Source organism: Ascaphus truei, chromosome 5 (assembly GCF_040206685.1).
Source record: "Ascaphus truei isolate aAscTru1 chromosome 5, aAscTru1.hap1, whole genome shotgun sequence".
Classification (NCBI taxonomy): domain Eukaryota; kingdom Metazoa; phylum Chordata; class Amphibia; order Anura; family Ascaphidae; genus Ascaphus; species Ascaphus truei.
Window position 1 is genome coordinate 2,344,661 of NC_134487.1, and position 10,129 is coordinate 2,354,789.

Sequence of the window (10,129 nt, forward strand, 5' to 3'; positions counted from 1 at the left end):
TGAACACGCAGGTAGGGGGCTGTCCCAGCGTATGAACACGCAGGTAGGGGGCTGTCCCAGCGTATGAACACGCAGGTAGTGGGCTGCCCCAGTGTTCAGCGTATGAACACGCAGGTAGGGGGCTGCCCCAGCGTATGAACACGCAGGTAGGGGGCTGTCCCAGCGTATGAACACGCAGGTAGGGGGCTGTCCCAGCGTATGAACACGCAGGTAGGGGGCTGCCCCAGCGTATGAACACGCAGGTAGGGGGCTGCCCCAGCGTATGAACACGCAGGTAGAGGGCTGTCCCAGCGTATGAACACGCAGGTAGGGGGCTGTCCCAGCGTATGAACACGCAGGTAGGGGGCTGTCCCAGCGTATGAACACGCAGGTAGGGGGCTGTCCCTGCATATGAACACGCAGGTAGAGGGCTGTCCCGGCGTATGAACACGCAGGTAGGGGGCTGTCCCAGCGTATGAACACGCAGGTAGGGGGCTGTCCCAGCCTATGAACACGCAGGTAGGGGGCTGTCCCAGCGTATGAACACGCAGGTAGGGGGCTGTCCCAGCGTATGAACACGCAGGTAGGGGGCTGTCCCAGCATATGAACACGCAGGTAGGGGGCTTTCCCAGCGTTTGAACACGCAGGTAGGGGGCTGTTCCGGCGTATGAACACGCAGGTAGGGGGCTGTCCCAGCGTATAAACACCCAGTAGGGGGCTGTCCCAGCGTATGAACACCCAGTAGGGGGCTGTCCCAGCGTATGAACACACAGGTAGGGGGATGTCCCGGCGTATGAACACGCAGGTAGGGGGCTGCCCCGGCATATGAACACGCAGGTAGGGGGCTGTCCCGGCGTATTAACACGCAGGTAGTGGGTCTGTCCGAGCGTATGAACACGCAGGTAGGGGGCTGCCCAAGCGTATGAACACGCAGGTAGGGGGGCTGTCCCAGCGTATGAACACGCAGGTAGATGGCTGTCCCAGCGTATGAACACGCAGGTAGGGGGCTGTCAAAGCGTATGAACACGCAGGTAGGGGGCTGCCCCAGCGTATGAACATGCAGGTAGGGGGCTGTCAAAGCGTATGAACATGCAGGTAGGGGGCTGTCCCAGCGTATGAACACGCAGGTAGGGGGCTGTCAAAGCGCACGAACACGCAGGTAGGGGACTGTCCCAGCGTACGAACACGCAGGTAGGGGGCTGTCCCAGTGTACGAACACGCAGGTAGGGGGCTGTCCCAGTGTATGAACACGAAGGTAGGGGGCTGTCCCAGCGTATGAACACGCAGGTAGGGGGCTGCCCCAGCGTATGAACACGCAGGTAGGGGGCTGTCCCAGCGTATGAACACGCAGGTAGGGGGCTGTCCCAGCGTAGGAACACGCAGGGTGGGGGCTGTCCCAGAACACGAAAACGCAGGTAGGGGGCTGTCCCAGCGTATGAACACGCAGGTAGGGGGCTGTCCAGTGTACGAACAAGCAGGTAGGGGGCTGTCCCAGCGTATGAACACGTAGGTAGGGTGCTGACCCAGCGTATGAACACGCAGGTAGGGGGCTGTCCAGTGTACGAACACGCAGGTAGGGGGCTGTCCCAGCGTATGAACACGCAGGTACTGTAGGGGGCTGTCCCATCGTATGAACATGCAGGTAGGGGGCTGTCCCATCGTATGAACACGCAGGTAGGGGGCTGTCCCAGCGTATGAACACGCAGTAGGCGGGCTGTCCCAGCGTATGAACACGCAGGTAGGGGGCTGCCCCAGCGTATGAACACGCAGGTAGGGGGCTGCCCCAGCATATGAACACGCAGGTAGGGGGCTGTCCCAGCGTATGAACACGCAGGTAGGGGGCTGCACCAGCGTATGAACACGCAGGTAGGGGGCTGTCCAAGCGTATCAACACGCAGGTAGGGGGGCTGTCCCAGCATATGAACACGCAGGTAGGGGGCTGTCCCAGCGTATGAACACGCAGGTAGGGGGGCTGTGCCAGCATATGAACACGCAGGTAGTGGGCTGTCCCAGCGTATGAACAAGCAGGTAGGGGGCTACCCCAGCGTATGAACACGCAGGTAGGGGGCTGCCCCAGCGTATGAACACGCAGGTAGGGGGCTGTCCCAGCATATGAACACGCAGGTAGAGGGCTGTCCCGGCGTATGAACACGCAGGTAGGGGGCTGTCCCAGCATATGAACACGCAGGCAGGGGGCTGCCCCAGCGTATGAACACGCAGGTAGGGGGCTGTCAAAGCGCACGAACATGCAGGTAGGGGGCTGTCCCAGCGTATGAACACGCAGGTAGGGGGCTGTCCCAGCGTATGAACACGCAGGTAGGGGGATGTCCCGGTGTATGAACACGCAGGTAGGGGGCTGTCCCAGCGTATGAACACGCAGGTAGGGGGGCTGTCCCAGCGTATGAACACACAGGTAGGGGGCTGTCCCAGCGTATGAACACGCAGGTAGGGGGCTGCCCCAGCGTATGAACACGCAGGTAGGGGGCTGTCCCAGCGTATGAACACGCAGGTAGGGGGCTGTCCCAGCGTATGAACACACAGGTAGGGGGCTGTCCCAGCGTATGAACACGCAGGTAGGGGGGCTGTCCCAGCATATGAACACGCAGGTAGGGGGCTGTCCCAGCGTCTGAACACGCAGGTAGGGGCAGTCCCAGCATATGAACACGCAGGTAGGGGGCTGTCCCAGCATATGAACACGCAGGTAGGGGGCTGTCCCAGCATCTGAACACGCAGGTAGGGGCTGTCCCAGCGTATGAACACCCAGTAGGGGGCTATCCCAGCGTATGAACACGCAGGTAGGGGGCTGTCCCAGCGTATGAACACGCAGGTAGGGGGGCTGTCCCAGCGTATGAACACACAGGTAGGGGGCTGTCCCAGCGTATGAACACGCAGGTAGGGGGCTGCCCCAGCGTATGAACACGCAGGTAGGGGGCTGTCCCAGCGTATGAACACGCAGGTAGGGGGCTGTCCCAGCGTATGAACACATAGGTAGGGGGCTGTCCCAGCGTATGAACACGCAGGTAGGGGGGCTGTCCCAGCATATGAACACGCAGGTAGGGGGCTGTCCCAGCGTCTGAACACGCAGGTAGGGGCTTTCCCAGCATATGAACACGCAGGTAGGGGGCTGTCCCAGCATATGAACACGCAGGTAGGGGGCTGTCCCAGCATCTGAACACGCAGGTAGGGGCTGTCCCAGCGTATGAACACCCAGTAGGGGGCTGTCCCAGCGTATGAACACGCAGGTAGGGGGCTGTCCCAGCGTATGAACACGCAGGTAGGGGCTTTCCCAGCGTATGAACACGCAGGTAGGGGGCTGTCCCAGCGTATGAACACGCAGGTAGGGGGCTGTCCCAGCGTATGAACACGCAGGTAGGGGGCTGCACCAGCATATGAACACGCAGGTAGGGGGCTGTCCCAGCGTATGAACACGCAGGTAGAGGGCTGCCCCAGCATATGAACACGCAGGTAGGGGGCTGTCCCAGCATATGAACACGCAGGTAGGGGGCTGTCCCAGCGTATGAACACGCAGGTAGGGGGCTTTCCCAGCGTATGAACACGCAGGTAGGGGGCTGTCCCAGCGTATGAACACGCAGGTAGGGGGGCTGACCCAGCATATGAACACGCAGGTAGGGGGCTGTCCCAGCGTATGAACACGCAGGTAGGGGGCTGTCCCAGCGTATGAACACGCAGGTAGGGGGCTGTCCCAGCGTATGAACACGCAGGTAGGGGGCTGTCCCAGCGTATGAACACGCAGGTAGGGGGCTGTCCCAGCGTATGAACACGCAGGTAGGGGGCTGTCCCATCGTATGAACACGCAGGTAGGGGGCTGTCCCAGCGTATGAACACGCAGGTAGGGGGCTGTCCCAGCGTATGAACACGCAGGTAGGGGGCTGTCCCAGCGTATGAACACGCAGGTAGGGGGCTGTCCCATCGTATGAACACGTAGGTAGGGGGCTGTCCCAGCGTATGAACACGCAGGTAGGGGGCTGTCCCAGCGTATGAACACGCCGGTAGGGGGATGTCCCAGCGTGTGAACACGCAGGTAGGGGGCTGTCCCAGCGTATGAACACGCAGGTAGGGGGCTGTCCCAGCGTATGAACACACAGGTAGGTGGCTGTCCCAGCGTATGAACACGCAGGTAGGTGGCTGTCCCAGCGTATGAACACGCAGGTAGTGGGCTGCCCCAGCGTATGAACACGCAGGTAGGGGGCTGTCCCAGCGTATGAACACGCAGGTAGGGGGCTGTCCCAGCGTATGAACACGCAGGTAGGGGGCTGTCCCAGCGTATGAACACGCAGGTAGGGGGCTGTCCCAGCGTATGAACACGCAGGTAGGGGGATGCCCCAGCGTATGAACACGCAGGTAGGGGGATGCCCCAGCGTATGAACACGCAGGTAGGGGGATGCTCCAGCGTATGAACACGCAGGTAGGGGGCTGCCCCATCGTATGAACACGCAGGTAGGGGGCTGCCCCATCGTATGAACACGCAGGTAGGGGGGCTGTCCCATTGTATGAACACGCAGGTAGGGGGCTGTCCCAGTGTATGAACACGCAGGTAGGGGGCTGTCCCAGCAGGTAGGGGGCTGTCCCAGCATATGAACACACAGGTAGGGGGCTGTCCCAACGTATGAACACGCAGGTAGGGGGCTGTCCCAGCGTATGAACACGCAGGTAGGGGGCTGTCCCAACGTATGAACACGCAGGTAGGGGTCTGTCCCAGCGTCTAAACACGCAGGTAGGGGCTTTCCCAGCGTATGAACACGCAGGTAGGGGCTGTCCCAGCGTATGAACACGCAGGTAGGGGCTTTCCCAGCATATGAACACGCAGGTAGGGGGCTGTCCCAGCGTATGAACACGCAGGTAGGGGGCTGTCCCAGCGTATGAACACGCAGGTAGGGGCTGTCCCAGCGTATGAACACGCAGGTAGGGGGCTGTCCCAGCGTATGAACACGCAGGTAGGGGGCTGCCCCAGCGTATGAACACGCAGGTAGGGGGCTGTCCCAGCATATGAACACGCAGGTAGGGGGCTGTCCCAGCATATGAACACGCAGGTAGGGGGCTGTCCCAGCGTATGAACACGCAGGTAGGGGGCTGTCCCAGCGTATGAACACGCAGGTAGGGGGCTGCCCCAGCGTATGAACACGCAGGTAGGGGGCTGTCCCAGCGTATGAACACGCAGGTAGGGGGCTGTCCCAGCGTATGAACACGCAGGTAGGGGGCTGTCCCAGCGTATGAACACGCATGTAGGGGCTGTCCCAGCGTATGAACACGCAGGTAGGGGGCTGTCCCAACGTATGAACACGCAGGTAGGGGCTGTCCCAGCGTATGAACACGCAGGTAGGGGCTTTCCCAGCATATGAACACGCAGGTAGGGGGCTGTCCCAGCGTATGAACACGCAGGTAGGGGCTTTCCCAGCATATGAACACGTAGGTAGGGGGCTGTCCCAGCGTATGAACACGCAGGTAGGGGGCTGTCCCAGCGTATGAACACGCAGGTAGGGGCTGTCCCAGCGTATGAACACGCAGGTAGGGGGCTGTCCCAGCGTATGAACACGCAGGTAGGGGGCTGCCCCAGCGTATGAACACGCAGGTAGGGGCTTTCCCAGCATATGAACACGCAGGTAGGGGGCTGTCCCAGCGTATGAACACGCAGGTAGGGGGCTGTCCCAGCATATGAACACGCAGGTAGGGGGCTGTCCCAGCGTATGAACACGCAGGTAGGGGGCTGCCCCAGCGTATGAACACGCAGGTAGGGGCTTTCCCAGCATATGAACACGCAGGTAGGGGGCTGTCCCAGCGTATGAACACGCAGGTAGGGGGCTGTCCCAGCGTATGAACACGCAGGTAGGGGCTGTCCCAGCGTATGAACACGCAGGTAGGTGGCTGTCCCAGCGTACGAACACGCAGGTAGGGGGCTGTCCCAGCGTACGAACACGCAGGTAGGGGGCTGTCCCAGGGTACGAACACGCAGGTAGGGGGCTGTCCCAGCGTACGAACACGCAGGTAGTGGGCTGTCCCAGCGTACGAACACGCAGGTAGTGGGCTGTCCCAGCGTATGAACACGCAGGTAGGGGGGCTGTCCCATCGTATGAACACGCAGGTAGGGGGCTGTCCCATCGTATGAACACGCAGGGAGGGGGCTGTCCCAGCGTATGAACACGCAGGTAGGGGGCTGTCCCATCGTATGAACACGCAGGTAGGGAGCTGTCCCATCGTATGAACACGCAGGTAGGGGGGCTGTCCCATCGTATGAACACGCAGGTAGGGGGGCTGTCCCATCGTATGAACACGCAGGTAGGGGGGCTGTCCCATCGTATGAACACGCAGGTAGGGGGCTGTCCCATCGTATGAACACGCAGGTAGGGGCTGTCCCAGCGTATGAACACGCAGGTAGGTGGCTGTCCCAGCGTATGAACACGCAGGTAGGGGGCTGTCCCAGTGTACGAACACGCAGGTAGGGGGCTGTCCCAGTGTACGAACACGCAGGTAGGGGGCTGTCCCAGTGTACGAACACGCAGGTAGGGGGCTGTCCCAGCGTTTGAACACGCAGGTAGGGGGCTGTCCCAGCGTATGAACACGCAGGTAGGGGGCTGTCCCATCGTATGAACATGCAGGTAGGGGGCTGTCCCAGCGTATGAACACGCAGGTAGGTGGCTGTCCCAGCGTATGAACACGCAGGTAGGGGGCTGTCCCAGCGTATGAACACGCAGGTAGGGGGCTGTCCCAGTGTATGAACACGGAGGTATGGGGCTGTCCCAGCATATGAACATGCAGGTAGGGGGCTGTCCCAGCGTATGAACATGCAGGTAGGGGGCTGTCCCAGCGTATGAACACGCAGGTAGGGGGCTGTCCCAGCGTACGAACACGCAGGTAGGGGGCTGTCCCAGCGTACGAACACGCAGGTAGGGGGCTGTCCCAGCGTATGAACACGCAGGTAGGGGGCTGTCCCATCGTATGAACACGCAGGTAGGGGCTGTCCCAGCGTATGAACACGCAGGTAGGTGGCTGTCCCAGCGTATGAACACGCAGGTAGGGGGCTGTCCCAGCGTATGAACACGCAGGTAGGGGGCTGTCCCAGTGTATGAACACGGAGGTATGGGGCTGTCCCAGCGTATGAACATGCAGGTAGGGGGCTGTCCCAGCGTATGAACATGCAGGTAGGGGGCTGTCCCAGCATATGAACATGCAGGTAGGGGGCTGTCCCAGCGTATGAACACGCAGGTAGGGGGCTGTCCCAGCGTACGAACACGCAGGTAGGGGGCTGTCCCAGCGTATGAACACGCAGGTAGGGGGCTGTCCCAGTGTATGAACACGGAGGTATGGGGCTGTCCCAGCATATGAACATGCAGGTAGGGGGCTGTCCCAGCGTATGAACACGCAGGTAGGGGGCTGTCCCAGCGTACGAACACGCAGGTAGGGGGCTGTCCCAGCGTACGAACACGCAGGTAGGGGGCTGTCCCAGTGTACAAACACGCAGGTAGGGGGCTGTTCCGGCGTATGAACACGCAGGTAGGGGGCTGCCCCAGTGTATGAACACGCAGGTAGGGGGCTGTCCCAGCGTTTGAACACGCAGGTAGGGGGCTGTCCCAGCGTTTGAACACGCAGGTAGGGGGCTGCCCCAGCGTATGAACACGCAGGTAGGGGGCTGTCCAGCAATGTTTTTTTTTTTCAACTTTATATTTGATTGAATTTTCAAAAGATACAGACATTTTTGCACAAATTATAAAACACTCCATACTCTCTGTAACTTGTCCATATCTGTCTGAATTGACAAGACGCAAACACCATTCACACATCCAACATGCACAGGGGGGGAAAGACACACTGGGGAAGAGGGGTATGGGGGGGGGGGGGTCACTGTGGATCTTCAATCCAACGCCATGCTAAGCACATCTCTACACTTCTCCCTCTTTCTTTTGGTTCTGGTGCGGGAGAGCTCTGCAGCCTCTTATGCCTTTGCAGGCTTTGACGTATAGAAATTTTCCCTTAACTTCCCGACCCAATTGTCCCCTAGCTAGGCCCGTCTCTATACACCCTACCCCCCGAGTGCCGCCTGTCACAGGAGAACTCACTTATTCCTATCATAGCCAAATGGAGGCAGTGCTCGCCCCTGGTATGTCTGTTTGTGCCAACCACGGCAACCAGACCTTTTGGAAATTTGAGCCAGTGTCGTTGACCAGACTCGTCAGCTTCTCCATCTGGCATGCAAACCAAATTCTGTTCCGAATCTTTTCAATTGTTGGAATCGTGTTCTGTTTCCACAATGCTGCGGTCTCACACCTCATTGCTGTTGCAAAGTGAACGATCATTTTGTTTCCTGCCCGTGACAGACCCTCCAGTGGCTTATTTAGCAGAAACAGCCATGGATCCCGGGGAATTTCGAGGCCCAAGATCCTCTCTAACCAATCCCGAATCTGTTCCCATATTGGGACCAAACGAGGGCAGGACCACAGCATGTGCAACGAGTCTCCTGGCTCTCCACATTGTCTAGGACACAAGGGGGAGTAACCTGGTACAAATTTAGGTAACTGACTGGGGTGAGATACCACCTCATTAATACCTTATATGAGTTCTCCTTTAACGTCGTGCAGATCGAACTTTTTGCTGCCGCCTCAAATATCTTTGTCCATTCCTCGTCCTCTAACGTCCTCCCTAAGTCTGTCTCCCACTGCGTCGTGTAACCTAGTCTCAGTCCGTGGCTATTACCAGGATCGATCACCTCTCTATAGTCTAGATGTTAGTCCCCCTGTGTCGTGCCCTCGTGCACAGAGCGCCTCAAAATTTGTCACCTTAGGACGTTTTATGTGTTTGGTATAAAATGCCCTGATCTGGAGGTATCTAAAAAATTCAGTGTTGGGAATGTCCTTATCTGACTGAAGTTGTGTAAATGTTTCGATTGTGTCCCTGCCCTCCAGATCCTTCAATCTCCTATACCCTCCCTGCCTCCAACATGTAAATCCCCCTTCTTCCATCCCCGGGGCAAAATCTGGGTTCCCCCACAACGGGGTCATCAGCGAGTTCAGCGAGAGCATCTGCGCATATGCGGATCTAGATGCCATTGGATAATTTTACTTAATTGGGCCGCTCTATAATATGAGAACAAGCAAGGTACCGCCAGTCCGCCTGTGGTTTTGGGCCTCATCATTATTCTAGCCTTTATTCGTGCTTTTTTGTTTTTCCAAATAAAATTAAGAACCTTTGTCTGTATGTCCCTAATATCTGCATTATCTATGGGTATGGGAAGCGTCTGAAAGAGGTACAATAATCTGGGAAGAAGGTTCATTTTAACACTATAAATTCTTCCAATCCAAGGGATACCATACGATGCCCATTCTTTTAACTCTCTCCTCAGGGACTGCAAGAGTTTGGGATAATTTGCCTTATATAACAGGTTTACTTCCTTGGTCAAATTGACCCCTAGGTACATAATTGCTTTGGGTTGCCAATTAAAATTAATCTTATTTAATTTTTCTGTATCTTTTGGGAGATTTAGACTCATGGCTTCAGATTTCGCCTGATTTATTTTGAATCCTGATATCCTGTTAAATTTTTCCAACAGGTCAAAAAGGTTGAGTAGAGAGACTAGGGGCCCGGACAGGGTCAGGATGACATCATCCGCATACAATGCTGTCTTATGTTCCTGGGAATTAATTTGGATCCCTGTAATATCCCTGTTACCTCTAATCCGGGCTGCTAGTGGCTCCATGCATAAGGCGAACAACAAGGGCGATAACGGGCAGCCCTGTCTTGTGCCACTCTTGATTTTGAGATAACCTGACGGGAATCCCTGGTGAACTACCCGTGCCATAGGATTCGTATATAATGCTTTAATTGCCCTCAAGACTCTGTCCCCCAATCCAAACGCCGCAAGCGTGGCATCCAGGTACGGCCAGTCTATTCAATCGAAGGCTTTCTCTGCATCTAAGCTTAATATAATTCCTGGGATCTTGTTGGTATTTATGTAATCTATAATATCAATAACCCTCCTGGTATTATCGGCCGCTTGTCTACCCTTAATGAAACCAACACTATCTGGGTGAATCAGCCTGGGAAGAATAGTACTCAATCTATTGGCCAGCAATTTTGAGTAGATTTTTACATCCGAATTAATCAGTGAGATCGGCCTATAACTTGGGCAATTTGTGGGGTC